The 17,833-nt window shown below is 37.4% G+C and overlaps 1 long non-coding RNA gene across 1 annotated transcript; it reads left to right on the top strand.

Annotated features, from left to right (window-relative positions):
- Window positions 1-12,770: 12,770 nt before the first annotated feature.
- LOC145038366 (uncharacterized) lies at window positions 12,771-15,339 on the top strand. Its single transcript, XR_013679333.1, has 3 exons — window positions 12,771-13,240; window positions 13,354-13,442; window positions 14,979-15,339. It is a non-coding gene; the product is annotated as an uncharacterized LOC145038366 (long non-coding RNA).
- Window positions 15,340-17,833: the final 2,494 nt, after the last annotated feature.

Genomic DNA, 17,833 nt, shown 5'->3' with positions numbered 1-17,833 from the left:
ACTCTTGCACATTTTAAATTGGTAAATTGTGATGTCTTGGACAAGAGAAAGACCAACTAATACCAATTATGTGTAGTGTTTGTCTTGATAAGAATCCACACTAACTATTAAATATTTGTTTGTCAAGAAATGTTTCTTTACAGGAGAATCTTATATGTCAAGAGGTCAGTAGGAGTCTAAATGATCTTGAAAAGTTTCAAGAACTAATCAAGAGTAAACCTATGATTAAACACTAGCGCACGACTTGAGGTTTGTAACCTATCGTGTTGACATATCCTTGTTTATGTTCCATTCCATTTTAGTAAACTATGCATATGAGTTCTACGAGTTCTCAATAGACTACATAAAGGCAAGCACTTTATTCAATGAAAGAACATTGACAAGTATAGGTGAACTGCTACATAACTTGGAAGCAATGGTAGGACCCTTGATGGCAAGAACTGAAGTATGAATAAGTTTTGTCCATATGAGTTTGGATTTGTCACGAACATTATCTTACGATGATGGTTATGACAAATTCACATGGATAGGAACACATACACCATAAAATCTAAGTGTCATAAGGTTTCTCTCCTTCATAAAAATGATTGTGAGGAACCGCTTTCACTGGGAAGATTTTAAGGAGATAAAGATTATGTAAATTGCATTCTCAAATTCGATTATGATTACGACATCCCTCTTCATAGTTCGAATTGTGAGATTTGACAATTAGTTTGAACATTCGAGACTTATTGCTGTAAGTTCTAGAATTGTTTAGACACGTATGTGAGTTATCTAAGGAAAGGTGTATGATTTTGAGAATATTAGATAAAGGCTTATCGAAGCATATTGTATTAGAAATATGAACTTTAGAATTCAATAATTATTGCTTTCTAGAAGTCCAACTGTTTTCTGAATACATGTCAAAGCTAGTGGGAGCATTAATGTTATGCTGGCTTGGATATAATTATCATGCTAGTCGGATCATGATTATTCTTTTAATTCTTGTAAGTTAGCAATATTAATTATACAAAACAAAAGTTTCACTTTGCAAAGTTGCGGGGGTTAAAAGGTTGTTTTGCTATAATTAAGGGAGATAATATTATACTTCATTTCGAAATCTAAAAGCTTAGATCGAGAAATTTTAATTGAATTTAGTCAAAGGACATATATGGATGTTATGTTGAAAAGATTCAACATAAAGGAATTCTATATATGGAAATATTATAGCAAGAAACTAGTAAAGTGTCACATTTTTCATTATGAATCGTGTCCTAAATGCTTCGGGTATAGGATCGATTGCATTTGCTGTAATATTTGACCGTTCTAAAATTTTCTAAATGTCTAGGGCATTAAGAGGGAAAAAGGGACTAGATCCATATTTGAATAAAATAATTAAACAAATGTCAAGGAAAATCTAAGGTTCGCCAAGGATTGGTTTCTTGTGAGTAGTTGGAAGTATACTAATGGATGGACTATACGGAAATTATTATGAATAGACAAGATTCTATTTAGAATGAGTTGTCATGTGGAAAATATGGAAATGTTTCCATATTGGGAGTTGAACGTTAAGACTTTATGTCTAGGTTAGAAACTTTTATGCAAGAAGGATGTTCAAAGGAATGTACTTTGAATGTGAGACTTCACATCTATGGGATTGTCGTGTAACAATCTCCAATAGAGCACTTTATAATTTCATTGGCCAAGTCTTTGTGACTTTTGTGCCGTGACATTATAAAAGGACTGTTGCATAAAATGTTAGAATCTAACATATTATAGTAGTGGCGAGAACTTTGTATTCTTACACTAATGATTAGGATTAGAAATTATGAAATGAGCATCATTGGAAATGTGTTCCTTTGATCTATTTCATGAAGTAAGGACCGTAGGTAAACATAGTGTGCATGCTTGGTGCATGGGACAACTATTGTTATAATTCAAGTAAGAAGTTGATTACCCGAAACAACAAATAATGAGTAATCAATAAGGTGATTATATAAAAAATGTTTTATTTATACTCAAAGGTTTAGGGTTATCTAAGATACACCTGCCTTATCCTAAACCTTCCTTATCACCTCTATAAAACCCTATAGGGTTGGATTTTGTCTAAGGGCACTCCAAGAAAGGCTAGGGCCGAATTTTCCACTTCCCTTCTCTCTCCATAGTAATCCTTGGTTGCTAGGTTTGTTTGTGAGCCATTATAGGCGCGGCACATGTGGTGCTTGCTACCAAAGTTCAAGATCTTCAAGGATTTGATTGTTATTACAATATAACAATAAAGATATGTATCCTAACCCTAACTATATGTTTATTTCAAAAATTACATGTGCCTCCTAGGGTTTCTAGTTTTTGTGTTCAATGCTTGTATGTCTAATAATGAAAACGTAGATCCTCAAATTAAGGTTGCATGCACACATAGGATTGTTTATTTTGTATAAAACCCATCAGAAGCCCCTGTTCACGTTCCTTCGATTCGTTTATAGCCCTACACATAGCACAAAGATGATCGTTTTCAAATTTGTGGAGAGGCAGACCTCATACCATTTTACCAAAAACCAGATCATTCATGTATCAGATGTTAAGATGAGTAAGCCTCCGATGTCATAGCCAACTTACATCAAGAATCGCTTCTGATAGAAGACAAAGTTCAGGCTGATAATCATGTTGATCTCCAAAGGATACATATTCTTGATGCGATCTCATTTGATGAGACATTCTTTTTGGTCTTCTATGGTGAAGTAGCTATTCTTCTTGCATAATTCAACCCTCCTATTTGATGGGTATTACATGCAATAACACGGATAAATCCTCATACGCTTAAGGGTACATGCAACCTGTTTAACCTATTCATAATACTATTGAAGTAACATTCTGTTGAACAACAAGAATCTATAACCCTAGGTAATTTCAAAATTCATAGAAGATTACATAGCTTTTGATTTTTGTAGTAAACAATCAAACAATCCTTTTTGAAAAATTCTTGGAAGCTAGCACTAGAAATCTCATGCCCTCTAATGGTTCACACACCCAAACCTTATCAACTAGGAAAATTAAAGAGGAGATAAGAAAGAGACAAAATTTCGTATGGCTTCTTAGCTCATAGGTTGGCCGGAATTTAGAGTGTGGAGGACCCTATTTATAGCGGAAACCCTAGGTAAACCTTACTTGATTAAAATAATAATATCTTAAATAAGGTAATTACCTGGTTTCCTAACTATCTCCAAGTCATAGTTTAGAAGCCTTATTTGACTCCTTAAAACCTTCCATCACTAGAAAGGTTCCGGAATGCCTTCTGCTCAACTATTAAACAGTTACAGCTTAGGTGTTTGCACTATTAATTAATCCTAAAATCAATTCTAATTAATTTCTGTTGGAGGTTAGAAATGGCATCGACCAAGTCCTCGCATGATGATCGTGAGGTGGGTGATTGTGTTTGTTTTTCCGAGCGAAAAGATGGATGTGTGTTGCTGTGAACCCGAAATGCGTTGTCTGAGTGTTGCTGGCCGGATTTCGAGGAAAAGGACCACCATGGCCGCCACCTACTGCCATTTTCATCGCCACCAGGCACCGTGGAAGGTGGTTGTGTGCGTGTTTTTCTATGAACTTTAGGTGTGTGCTGCTGTATTACATTAATTGTATGTAGTGTGTGTGATCGGGAACAAAAAGTAATCCACCACCACCACTGTGAGGTGGTGGCTGCCACCATGTACCACCGCCGACCACCACAAGGTTGGTTGTCTGTGTGTGTTATTTTATGTGTGTGTGTGTTTGGATATTGCTGTAAAATGTATTGTATGGCCAGAATAATCAAATAAAATAACCTGTCACCGTTGTGAGGTGGTGGTTGCCACCTCGCGCCGCCATTCGACTGCCACCTTGGGTGGTTGTGTGCTTTTGCGTGTGTGATTGTCATTTTGGGATGCTTGGATATTTTTTTAGCTAAAAGTCATAACCACCACCACGAGGTGGTGGCCGCTGCCGTGAGCCGCCGTTGACCACCACTACCCAAGGTGGTAGTGGTTGGTGCCTGACTTTCTTAACCTTAATGGTCCTAATGAAGCCCCAGCTGACCTAAAAGCCTAACTATTTGACTAATTGGCTAGTATTGGGTTGGAAACCCTATTTTGGGTTTGGAAAACCTTAATATCATGAAACCCTAATTTTGGGGATTGAACGGGAACTACATTGGAATTAGTTAATAAACTTAAAATATTAATTAATAATCATTGGCAAATTAACATAAGCTAATATTATACTTAATGGATTAAGTCCTTAATGGGTTAAGTAGGAACAATTAACCCTAATCGTCATTTCATGAGAAAGCCTTGATTTTACTTGGGCCTTCCTATTGGGCTTTGGTGATTGGACTATTTATAGGCTATCCAAGAACAAGTAAATGGACTCAAATAATTTGATGGGATTTAGGATAAGGCCCATGTGAAGGACTTGGGACCAATTTGGAAAATTGGGCCATAGATGGGCCATAATTAGGCCTTTATGATTACGAGATATTGGGTCATTGGAATACCAAAAGTTTGGACTAGAATAAATGGATGGGCCTTAAGGTAAGACCATGTAGAGGGTTGGGCCCAATTTGGAAAGTTGGGCCCAATGTTGGGCTTTGGCCCATTACTTGACTATTGGGTCTTTGGAGTGTAAGTTGGACCTTGGGCTTGGAACCTAATTATTGATTGGGTATTATTTGATGTTGACAGTTCGGGAATCTATCAACCAGCAGTTGGAGTTTTATCTACGGGACTTCAGCAGTGCTAAGTGAGTTGTCCTCACTATACTAACAGGGTCGAAGGCACCAATGCCGACCCTTTTCGGATTTTTATCCGGGTTTATAGCACAATATGTTTTATGATTTTTTTTCCTAGTTATAGGATGGTTGCAATGTTAATGATCCGTTAGATCAGTATGCTGGTTATAGGATGGTAGCTATGTTAGAGACCGGTTAGATCAGTATCCTAGTTATAGGATGTTTGCTATGTTAAAGATCGGTTAGATCAATATCCTGGTTATAGGATGGTTGCTATGTTAGTGATCGGTTAGATCGGTATCTTGGTTATAGGATGGTTGGCATGATTAGTGATCTGTTGTGGAGTGTTTGTTGTGGGGTTCTATATATTCAATGAACACGGGGTTTATACATCCAAAATGTATCAGGGTTCTGTATTGGAGATCTTTCGGGTGCCTTGTCCGATTGATTTAATTCTTATCCTCACGGGGGATGTATGCATGACAGTGGAGATGCGGATGAGCAGGTTTTGTGTTATGGTAGACTGCGATGGTCAGCGAGTGATAGTTCGAATCCCAAGTGGGGGAGAACTGGTAATCTACGGAGAAGGTACCAGGGTTAGATCATGGTTTTGTTCGATAGCTAGGGCTCGATAATATATATTCAACATGGATGTATGGGTTATCTTTCCTATATGGTTGGTACTCGGGTGGGGGAGCAGGTCTCGATTTCAGACGTGCCAGTTTTCAGGGAGTTTGTTGATGTGTTTACGGATGAGTTACCTAGTGTGCCCCCCCCCCCCTGAGAGGAAGGTTGAGTTTAGCATTGACCTATTTATAGTTACGGCTCCAATTGCCAAGGAGCTATACCGTTTGGCACCGCCCGAGATGTAGGAGTTGTCCTCTCAGGTTCATGAACTATTAGGCAAGCAGTTCATTAGACTGAGCAGTTTGTTGTAGGGAGCGTTGATATTGTTTGTCAAAAATAACTATGGTTTACACCGGATGTGCATTGATTACTGGGACTTGAACAATTTGATGGTGAAGAATCGTTATCCCCTTCCGCATATTGCCAACCTCTTTGATCAGTTACAGGGTACATCTTGGTTCTCCAAAATTGATCTAAGGTCGAGGTATCATTAGGGGAGGATGAGATAGGATGATGTCGACAATATATCATTTCAGACTCGTTGTTAGCATTACGAGTTTGTGGTGATGCCAGTTCTGCTCACCAATGCACCTGCAGTGTTTATGGAATTAATGAATCGGGTATGCAAGCCGATGTTTGATTTATCATTTATTGTTTTTATTGATGACATCTTAGTGTATTTCAAGACCAGAGAGCAACATGAGGAGAACCTTTGAGAACTCTTGGGAGTGTTGAGGTGAGAACGGTTGTATGCCAAGTTCCCGAAGTGTGAGTTTTGGTTATGATAGGTCCAATTCTTGGGGAATCTCATTAACCAAAATGGGATTTTGGTCGATCCGCCCAAGATTAAGGCTGTGATGCAGTGGGAGGTTCCAAAGTCTCCCTCTGATATCGGGAGTTTCTTGGTATTGATAGGATATTACTGTAGATTTATTCTGGATTTCTCCAAGATTGTTGTACCCCTCATTCATCCGACGAGGAAGGGCGTTGATTTCCGATGGGGCCCGGAGCAATAGGCGGAATTCGATACACTGCGTTAAAGGTTATGTGAGGCACCAATGTCGACCCTCCCATAGGGCATCGAGGATTCGTTGTATTTTTTGATGCATCCATCATTGGTTTGGTAGCGGTTCTGATGCAAAGGGGGTGAGTGGTTGCATATGCTTGTCAGAAGCTAAAGCCGCATGAGGCACATTATCCTACACACGATCTGGAGTTGGGGGCAGTAGTGTTTGCCCTCAAGGTTTAGCGGCACTACTTGAATGGGGTCCAATGAACTATTTGTACGGATCACCAGAGTTTGTGATATCTTATGGACCAGCCGAACCTAAACATGAGGCAGCGCACGTGGCTCAATGTGGTCAAGGATTATGACTGCGAGATTCTTTACCATTCGGGTAAATCGAACATGGTCACGGATGCTTTGAGCTACAAGTCGGCTGGATCTTTAGCTGGGGATATGTGTATGAGGATATCCATTGATTCCTTACTTTTGTATTTGATCAGAGGGGCATAGGCAGAAGGAGTCAAGAAGGAGAGTTGAAATAGGAGAGGATTAGGGACGTGATCAAAAAATTTGCCACTATTAGTTGGGGATTTTTGACCTGGTGTGGTTGGGTGTGGGTTTCAGCTTCTGGTGGGATCAGATAAGTAGTTTTGAGGAGGCACATAAGTCTCACTTTTCGATACACCCGGGAGCCACCAAGATGAATCAGGACTTGATACTAATTTACTGGTGGTCGTGCATGAAGAGGGAGATAGCTTATTATGTTGAGAGGTGCTTGGCTTTTTGGATGGTCAAGGCCGAGCATCAGAGGTCATATGGAAAGCTGCAGCCTTTGGAAGTTCCCATGTGGAAGTGAGAACAGATCACCGTGGATTTTATCACAAAACTACCGAAGACCACCAAGGGTTTTGTTGCTATCTGGGTCATCGTGGATCGATTGGATATCCGGGAGAGCTCCTCGACCGAGAAGTTGGTGGATGTGTATTTTAGGGATATTTTTGCTTGTCATAGTTGTCATGGTGTTCAGGTTTCCATTATATCTGACCAAGATGTTCGGTTCACTTCATGATTCTGGAAGAAGTTCCACAAGGAACTGGGTACGAGGCTACATTTCAGCACTACTTACCATCTGCAAACCGAGGACGAGAGTGAGCAGACCATCCAGACACTTGAGGATATGTTACGGGCTTGTGTTATAGACTTTGGTGGAGTTAGGACTCCTACCTACCTCTTGAGGAGTCTTCATACTACAACAACTATCTCTCCATCATTGGTGCGTCACCTTTTGAGCTTTTGTATGTTCGGAGATGTTGTACACGAGTTTATTGGGGGGAGGTTGATCACAGATTCATAGGGAGGACTGAGGTGGTCCTCCAGACTCCATAGCTCATCCAGTAGATTAGGCAGAGATTGCAGATAGCTTAGAGTTAACCAAAGAACTATGCTGACTGGCATCGATCGCAGTTGGAATTCTAGGTCGGCAACATGGTACTAATGAAGGTCTCACCCTAGAAAGGTGTGATACGCTTTAGGAAGAGGGGAAAATTGGGTCCCCGGTATGTTGGAGAATTTTGTGTGGTCGCCAGGGTGGCCTACCGGTTGGATTTTCTGAGTGAGCTCAGCCAAATCCACATCATTTCCATGTTTCGCAATTGCAGAAGTACGTGTTGGACGATGAGGCAGTGGTCCCTTTGGATGATATTCAGGTAGATGAGCGCAGGAATTATATTGAGAGACTAGTAGCGATAGTGGAGAAAAAGATGAAGCTCTTACGCAACAAGGAGATACATTTGGTAAAGGTTCAGTGGCAAGATCTGAGAGGCTCCGAGTGGACCTAGGAGCCAGAAGAAGAGATGCGGGAGCATAATCCTAAGTTATTCGCAAAACCTGACTTCGAGGATGAGGTCTAGTTCAAGTGGAGGAACAATTTAACCTTATGTATATATTGACTCTTGAAAATTTTGCAAGAATGTCCCATAGTGGCATTTTGGTTATTTTGGCTAAAGGCCTAGTATACTAGGCGTGCGTTGTGTACGTTGAGCGTACTAGGGAGGACCTTAGTACACTAAGCATACACCGCGTACGCAGCATGTATGTGGAGAATAATTTTTAGAGTTTGGTCCATATATAGAAGCATCATTATAATCTCATTTATCATTCCCTCATCAGCCTCCATCTAAGAAAACGCCTCTCTAGCAAACCCTAAGTCATTTGTGTGCTTTGGTGGTGTTCTTTAAGAAGAAGAAGAAGAAGTTGGTACAGGTACTTGGAGCTTAGGGAGAAGCTTGGATCTTGGATTCTTCACTTGCTAGCTACCTCCAAGAGGTAAAAAGCTCCTTGCTTGATCATCATATCTTGTAGATATAGCCATTTCCTCATTTAGGGCATTTTTGTTCCAAAATATGGTGATTCTTTTTAATGATCCAAAATTATGAGGTAAAAATTTCATTTTTAATTCAACCAAAACGTTAATTATCTTTAAGTCAACATTTAATAATTGCTTATCGAAATATTCAGAAGTACTTTTGTAAGAAAACAATTATCAGAGTACACTCTTAAAATCATCATGATGCGGAAACATGGGTAGATGTATTGCGATCAAGCCGAACCCTTCCCTTTCGAATCGGAAGTACTTGAAACCATAACCATAAAAACCATAAGCACAAAGATTAGTGAGTTCCCTGCAATACCACATAACATACATACCATTGGGCCTAGCTCGTATATTAGGCCCAATCCACCATAATAGGCCTAGCCTTGCCAAACCATTGGGCCTAGCGTGATCATATAAATTTAAAGGTCACAAAGATAGTTAGTACCTACATAACATACAATGGGCCTAGCCCTTCCTGTTCAATGGGTCTAGCCCAACATACAAATAAGCCTAGCCATTCATATAATGGGCCTAGCCCAGCATACAAGTGGGCCTTACCCAACATACCATGAGAGAGTCACAAAGACAATTAGCATAACAAAAACTAATGGGCCGACATTGGTGCCTTCGACCCATCAAGTATAGTGAGGAGACTCACTTCAATCGGTTGATAATCAAATAACTGCTCGACCACTGAACCAGATAACCTCGCGCCAAATACCAATAAATACAATCTTAATCAAAAATTAACATGGTAACCCAAAATCCGAGTCCCACTCCATAAACCAACTCCCTAAAGGGTAAAATGCCATTTTTCCCATTTCTTACTTGTTCCATAACCAAGGCGTAGCCCAAAATGCACAAAAAGCCTCAAATCCAAAGTGGCAAACCAAATCCCAAATTAAAAGCAACAAAAGCCCATTATGGCCCAATAACCCGATTGGGCCCCAAAACCATCATGGACCTATTTCCAAGAAAACTCTGAGTTTATCCTTGGCCTAAAGTCAGAAGACCAATGGCCCAACAATGCCCAAACCTCAAAAATCCCAAAATGACATTATGGGGAGTACGCCCCGCATACAAGAATGGTTTGTCCAGCATACTCAACCTCGAAGCATAGCATACAACTCCTTGATGCACAAAATCAACATTACATTGAGCATACACTTACGTGCGCCCAACGTACTCCTCCAGGGTCAAAAAATCCAAAATAAGCTCTTAATGGTTAAGACAATGACTTCTAAACTTGGGTATGACCCTAATAAGATATCTTAACATGTAAACTTGGCAACTTTACTCCTTTGCAAGGATTAACGGGACCAAAAACTTACTAAAATCCATAATAATCACCCACACTCATGCATGCACCACAATAACTCATGAAGATGACATTTTTATGAATACGGGACCTCCTAAAGGCCAAGATCCATCATTATAAGCTCTTGGAGTAGCCCATACTCACAAGGATGAATCTAAGGACCAAAAAGAACCCAAATTACTCCTTAAACTAGATCTAACACCTAGGGTCATCAATATAGAAACTTTATACCTCCAAAATATAGATCAAGATGCACAAAGGTTGGATCTAAAAGATCTAAACAATCCCACAGTTCTCCAAGAAGTTCCTTCTTCTTCAAAGATCACCAAAATGCTTGAAATACCACCAAAAGCTCAGAAACCACTCAAATAGGGGCAAGGGTTTCGTTTCTAGGGTTTATAGGGATGCAGGCTAAAGATAATAGGATTTGGTGATGAGTTAAGGAGCTTAAAAGTGTCCAAGACCCTAAATTAGGGTTTAGGTCTGATTGGAGTACGCTCAACGTACTTTTGGTATACCTAGCGTTCTCCCTAGAGCACCCGCGATCACACTACTTAATATGCCCAACATACACCATTGTATGCCTAACGTATTGGCCTTCTCCCTAGTATGTCATGTGTACACATTACACCCCACGTACTCGATTAAACCCTAAAATCACCAAACTTCTAAAGGTCATAACTTCTTTGATATAATTCCGTTTCTGACGATTCTTATATACGCGAAGAGGTAACGAGAAGATCTACACTTGTATGAACTCATACTTACCTTAAAACCTCCCGAACAAAAATGTAATTTCTATAAAAGTCCGAACTGACTCTTTACCGAAATATCCCTTGGCTCCAAAACACAAAATGAACTCTCGGATCTTCCAAATTACATTACCCACACCCAGATGGGTCTAAATCTATTTCCCTAAAAGGCCCTAAGGTTGATGATACTTGATCTTCGGGTCACCACCCCACATTAAGGAAATCATTTGAAACAAGGTGTTACATTCTTGTGCATGGCATGCTATTAATCGAATAAGACATCCTTTCAGACCTAATGAGGGGTCTTGAGTCATAAAAATGTGGTCTTGATGCTTAGTTTTTCCGCATGCATGCTCTAGAAGATCTTAAGGTGTTAAGAAGTTGAGATTTTGTCTATTAAGCACTTATCAAACAAGCAAAGTCATAAAGTTGGAAACTTAATGACTCTTAACGGTATTTGAGCATTGGATCTACAATTGGATGTATAAGTCGAAGTAATAAGCTCTTAGTATATTAAGAAGGGAACTACTTCGTACGTAGGGCATACCAGATGGTACGCTGTGGATATGCAGATTTGGTCCTGATTCCTTGAACCTCGAGTACGCCCCACATATAAAGCTTGAGTTGAGTCAGTTGGTTTGACTCAGCTGGTTTGACTTGTTTGGGTTGAGTCGGTTGAATTTTTTATTTTGAACAACGTTATTTTGGCAAAATGTTATTAATTTAAAATAGGAAATTTTCTGACATTTTGGATTTGGGTTGAGCCGGTTGTCGGAGCTGGGAGTTATTCAGACTGCATTCAGACTGTGCTGTGAGTTTTCCTCACTGTACCCGTGGGTGGAAGGCACCAAGGCCGGCCTACTAGATTATGTATCCTAGTTAGGATAGTCATATGACAGTTGTAGCTGTTCAGGAGATATGTATAATTATCTATATTGCTAGCTGTAACAATTGGTAAAAATAGGAACGACCGTACGGTGCTATGTTTTGATTATTATGCAATATAAATATTTTACCAAAATTGGTTGAAGGAATTGAACATATTTTAAATTTGATAAGTTCTTGTGAAATATAAAACAAGTAACTCATGATAAATTTCGTTACGATGTATGACTACGAACCATCACTGTTTTGTGAAAATTAGCATATAACGTCATTTGAATACAACAAACTTAATTTTTGTATCAACATGTCTCTAGTTGATGAGTAAGTTAAGTTTTGTGTAAAACTTGTGCTTAGTAGTTGTGAAGGATCTAAATTTGACAAATATACGAACCAAAGTGACAAAACGTGTTTAACGATACCGTTAACCGGTTAAATGTCGCGAAATTATACCTTGGTCAATAAATTTACTATTTAAATAAATAAAAATATAAAATGAATTATTATAAGGCATAATTAGAATGTATTTAAGTGTTTTTGAATAAAAATAATAAAACATAAACATTTAAGTTCAAATACACAAAAACTACATTGTTATTTTATACTAAGTATACATGTATATATTTGTACATATGTATTATTATGTAGTAGATGAGTAGTTATGGGTTATGACTTAAAGTGATTTTATATAAGGAATATGATGCCTAAATCAATTAATATAAGAGAAATGGTTGAGATAAGTGCCAACTTAACTAATAAGTGCTTAATCACTTAAGAGATTTTACTAAGAATACTTCTTAATCCCTCTTCTAATTTTCGAGATTAACATCTTCCATCTCCATAAATAGAACCTCTAAATAACTAAGTAACTAATAGTTAGTTAGTTAACTAATTCTATCTTTAACCAACTAGGAGACCAAGTGGGCTAGGAGATCAAATCTCATCATTTACCCATCCCATCACAATCTAGCCTAATTGATTCCATCTTATCTTCTTATCTTCTTATCTTCTCTCCTCATTCCTAATATGGAAATATCTCCTCATTTCTACTTCCATTATCCATCAAATAATCCAAGGAAAAGCTCCAAAGTTTATTCCATTTTCAACCACACAAATTTCCTTCCAACTCCTCAAAACCGTGAACCTTAACGGGGCTGTTGTCCCTTGGTGTTTCAGCCACCATTTCATCCATCTACACCTTCCTTTTGCTTGATATTTTCACCAACAAATACCTCTGGCAGTTAGTTGTTTTGCTACTCTAAATTAGGGACTCAAAGCAGTGGCTAAACTATTCTTATCTTACCCTTTTGCTGTGAAATTTTCGTGACAGCAACATAGCCAAAACAGTAGTTGTTTTCGAGCATCAAACTAACACCCAAAAGTCCTCCATTTTTCTGCCCATTTTTGAGATTCAAAGTAGAACATATGTAGCTACTTTCAAACACTAAAAACCCCTGAGAAAGTTACCCTTTACCTCTCAAAAAGCTTGTGTTATTCCACCACCTTTTGGCAACATACTTTTAATCCAAGTTGAAGCTAGGTATATTCTTGATTTCTACTTTTTCTTTTTATCATCAAACCCACTAATTTAAAATGATTTAATACATGATAAAAGTGTAACACGCATGTAAATATATGTATTTATGTGTTAAGACATCCAAAAGAATACTTGAATCACAAGCTTGAGTGGAACCAGAAACCGCACGAACCATTCTCAACCCAAATAACTCTATGCGACAAAAGTGAGTTTTCTACGGCCCCTCTTTTATGTTTTACAAGTTTTGGGGGAGAATACACACTAAAAAAGTTATAGTTTAAAGATTTAAAGGCTTTACTAACTAAAAATACAAGTTATGTCACTAAACATATCTAAACTCAAATTTCAGCTTTTCACAGTAAAGTTATGGTCTGTTCACGGACTATTTTGCCCTCCTTAAACTCGATGGCTTTCAAAATTGTACCATATGGAAGTAGTTCATGTTTATACCTTTCTAAGGACTACTCGCACGCATTCATACGATTTTTCTACAATTTATAATGATTTTTACAAAACTGTCTATCATTTCAGAACATTTTCGGACCTGTCTGTAAAAATGAGCATTTTCACTCAGGTTAGGAACTACTTAAGTTTAGGATAAAAATTATGGACAAATTAGACTCATTTCTAAACTTTGAGAGTTTACGGATCCAAATTTCGACTTATGATAATTTTTCTATGATTTTTCTAAAAACATGGACAAAATTGCCCTTTTTGATTTATCTTGCTGTTTGGACTTTCAAATATATATACAAAGTGTTGTGATAAATAAGTACACCGATTATGATATTGTTTAGTTCACACATACTTTAATAGTTACAAAAGTGTAAATTATAACAAGTATTTCTAATATGATCATGTTGAAAACCTCATAAGATCTGATGATTTGGACTATGTCGATTTTGGTCACTCACAGCCGGGGTGCTGTATAAACTTTGTTATTCACTTACAGTCGGAGTACTGTCTAAACATATATATGGTCACTTACAGTCAGAGTACTGTCTAAACAATTGTTATGGTCACTTACAGTCGACGTACTGTTTAAACTCGTATTGGGACACATACGACCGTTGTCCCGATAGAACTTTGGTAGCTTTATATTATTAAGCATTACAACAAAAAGTCTTCAAACTCAAACAATTGAGAATTATAACAACATCAGGGATATAAATATACTAATACAAACTATTATGGGTTTGTATGTAGTATAAATATTGTTTGTAGATTGTTAAATATATTGTTAGTGTCTACTTATACAAACACTAAATATTTTGTTTCACAAAAATATGTTAATATTTACTTTTATCATAAGTATTTTAACATGAATACTTGTAAGATTTCAAGTATCCGGTCTCAGTAACATTGTTGATCATGTTTTGTCCAACATATTTTGTTAAACATTTCACGTTTTATAAATAGAGTATGTAGTATACATAATGTTTGTAGATTGTTAAACCGATTGGTGGTATTTATTTATATAAATACTTAATATTTTGCTCCACAAAAATATGTTAATATTTACTTTTATCATAAATATTTTTACACGGATACTCGTATCGGAATTCAAGTATCAGGGCTCACACAAGCTTATCGGTAACATTGTTGACCATGTTTTGCACAAATTATTTTGTTAAACATTCCACATTTTATAAAGATTTCTTTTTATAAAGCTCACGAAGTCAAAACCTGTGGAACTCACCAACAATTTTTGTTGACGTATTTTAAAAATGTGTATTCTCAGGTAACTAAGAAGTCGGAGGTAGGACATCGGTTCTAAGGAAATTATAGTTCCTTTCTTTTGGGAATAGACTTAACTTGTTTACCGTTGTGTGTTTAATATGAAGATGTAATTTTAATTCTGAAACTTAAAGGTTTGTAAAATATTGATTCAAATATATTATGTATTCGATATATGTGGTTGACTGTGATCCAATTGTATAACGTCGCAACCCCGGCGATTTCCGCCCTCGGTCGGGGTGTGACACTAGCTCTATGTTTATGTTTGTTTGTTGCATATGTCGACATGTTGTGTTGGGTTGAGGCGATCCTGCTTTGTGTTGTAGGCCAAGACACCCAGGGACGAACTGATAGGATGTAGGCCATACTAGGCGGTCCAGTCAGGCTAATGGCTTATAGAGCGGTCCTGATAGGCTGTAGGCCTGGCGAGGTAGTCTAATCGTCCTGAAGGATTGTAGATCAATCCAGATAGGATGTAGGCCCTGCTAGGCAGTCTAGTTAGGCTGGGTTTTCGTATTGTATGCTTGTTTGTTGTGGTGTGCTGGTACTTTGGGGGAACTCACTAAGGTTTGGCTTACAGTTTTAGTGTGTCGTTTCAGGTACTTTCGAGGATCATGGGAAGGCAAAGGCGTGCTCATACACAAATACTAGTTTTTATGTCTCCGGGTCTTGGGGAAAACTCTGATTGGAAATAATGTTTTTGAAACAATGACTCTTTTAATAAACAATATTGATTCGTGGTTGGTTTTAAATTTATTGTGATTTTTGGGAGTGTTACAATACCTATCGATGATGGATTCACTTTTCCATCATCAATGTCTTGCAAGTACTTGGGGTAACTTCATTTCTAATGGCCATCATCACTGCAATAAAAACAAATGACCTCTTTGGGATCACTAACAGAAGGAATCTCATAACTGGGTTTTGCTTTTGGGCCATTGGTAGATGACCAACATGGGATTTGCCCTTCCAGTTTTGCTTAGGACCACCTTTCCTTTCCTTTCCTTTATTTTTCCCAATCGCAAGTACTAGAGCATTATTAGTGGTAAGAGTCTTCTTCATTCCTGACTCAGTTATTCGCAACAGATTGTGGAGTTGGTCTAACATGGTTTCTGTGTTGTTTAAATGATAAGCTAGCAGAATGAATTAATCATAACAATGAGGCATGGAGTTAATGACCATGTCAATGGCCAACTTCTCATCGAAGTTCACATTGAGCCTTTCAAGTCGCTCCACATATAAAGCATTCTTTGCACGTAGTTGTAAATAAACTCTACTTCCTTTAATTTGCATGCCATAAGAGGTTTGACGACTTCATACTTTTCTTGACAAGCTCTCTTGTGAAACTTTTAGGCACGATTCAAGTTCATCTTGTATGGACAGTAGTCCTCATAGAACTTTTTCAACTCATGTATCATGCTGGAAATCATGATGGAAGCAACCTTAGTCGTGTCGTCGTAGTGTTTCTTGTAGGAGGCTATTTCTTCAGGAGTAGCAGTGGCTTCATCAATCTCAACGAGTTGTTTCTCAAGGACATACTCTTTGCCTTCGTATCAAAGAGCCATATTGATTTTGCATATCCAATCATTGTACTCAGTGCCATCCAATGTTACCTTCGAAACGATCCAGAGAAGCGAAAAGTTGTGGTAAGAGTTTTGAGGAGCAGAAGCATCATAAGAAGTAGACATCTATAGAGAAAAGAATGTAGTTTTAGTTAGATGACAATAATCCTTAATATTTTAACCCATAACTAATATTTAAGGGTAGGATCCAAAATAACAATTCAAAACTAGGAAGATGGATGTTATAATCTTATCGCGATTTTATAAATGTATGTAAAAGCATTTCATCAATTTTGAACTATGAAACTCCTAGAACTTTTGAAATTCATTGATCTTATCAACGACAGGTTTAATATTAGAATATGGTCTTCTGTTTGTGACTAAGACGCTGAGGATCACAACAAGATGTGAACAATCATATAAATATGCTTGGAACTCTCGATGTCATTTATCATCTCTAATTAATGTACCGGTTAACCAAACACGCTCCGTTAACAATGATAATTTTTCGATATGCCTATTAATACTCTTTATAGTCACTATTGGTGTGTCGGTTAACCACACATGCTACACTAACTACATATAAAGCATAATGTGAAATTTTATTGATTAGCATACTTTTCACATTTTTCTTAAACTAACTAAGAGTAGGATTTTTTTAAAATAGTTTAGTTACTTTATATCATTATACTTATTAATGAAATTATGTCCTATCAACCCCATTCAACTAACGACCCTCCACTATACAAGAGAGCAGTGGGTAAGAGTATATACCCAATGGTGGTCATTTTATAGGCCACTTCCTTAAACTCCCCTTATAGCATGGCTTCGTTAATGAGGTCTACTATTAATTTGACTAACTTTGTCTTATACATATAAATTAAACTTTTAATTATACCTATATTATAAGGTGTATTTTAAAACTTTTATATAATGCTAGGTTTAGTTTTAAATTTTCAGAATTGATTATAAAATTAATATAATTTAAAATAAACCAATTATGATTTTAATCTTTATCTTTTAATTAATCAAATAATTAAATGAAACAAAAACATAAGGATAGTTCACAAATTCAAGATATATGATATCTAATTACAAATATAATTATTCATTTTTACACAATAAAAAACATTATCTAAAGTAATTATCCTAATCAAATTTTGAATTAAGAAAATACAAATTTCGCTAATCAGAGGGTTCACCACATCGTAGCAGACAATCGCCATGTTGTGGCAGAATGAAGAAAAAGGCAGATCATAAGTTCTCCAACACGTGGCAGAAGACAACCGCTATGTGG

Source organism: Lactuca saligna, chromosome 4, assembly GCF_052625555.1.
Source record: "Lactuca saligna cultivar CGN05327 chromosome 4, ASM5262555v1, whole genome shotgun sequence".
Taxonomy (NCBI): Eukaryota; Viridiplantae; Streptophyta; class Magnoliopsida; order Asterales; family Asteraceae; genus Lactuca; species Lactuca saligna.
Note: the sequence above shows the minus strand (reverse complement) of the source record. Positions and strands in the feature narration are given on the sequence as shown.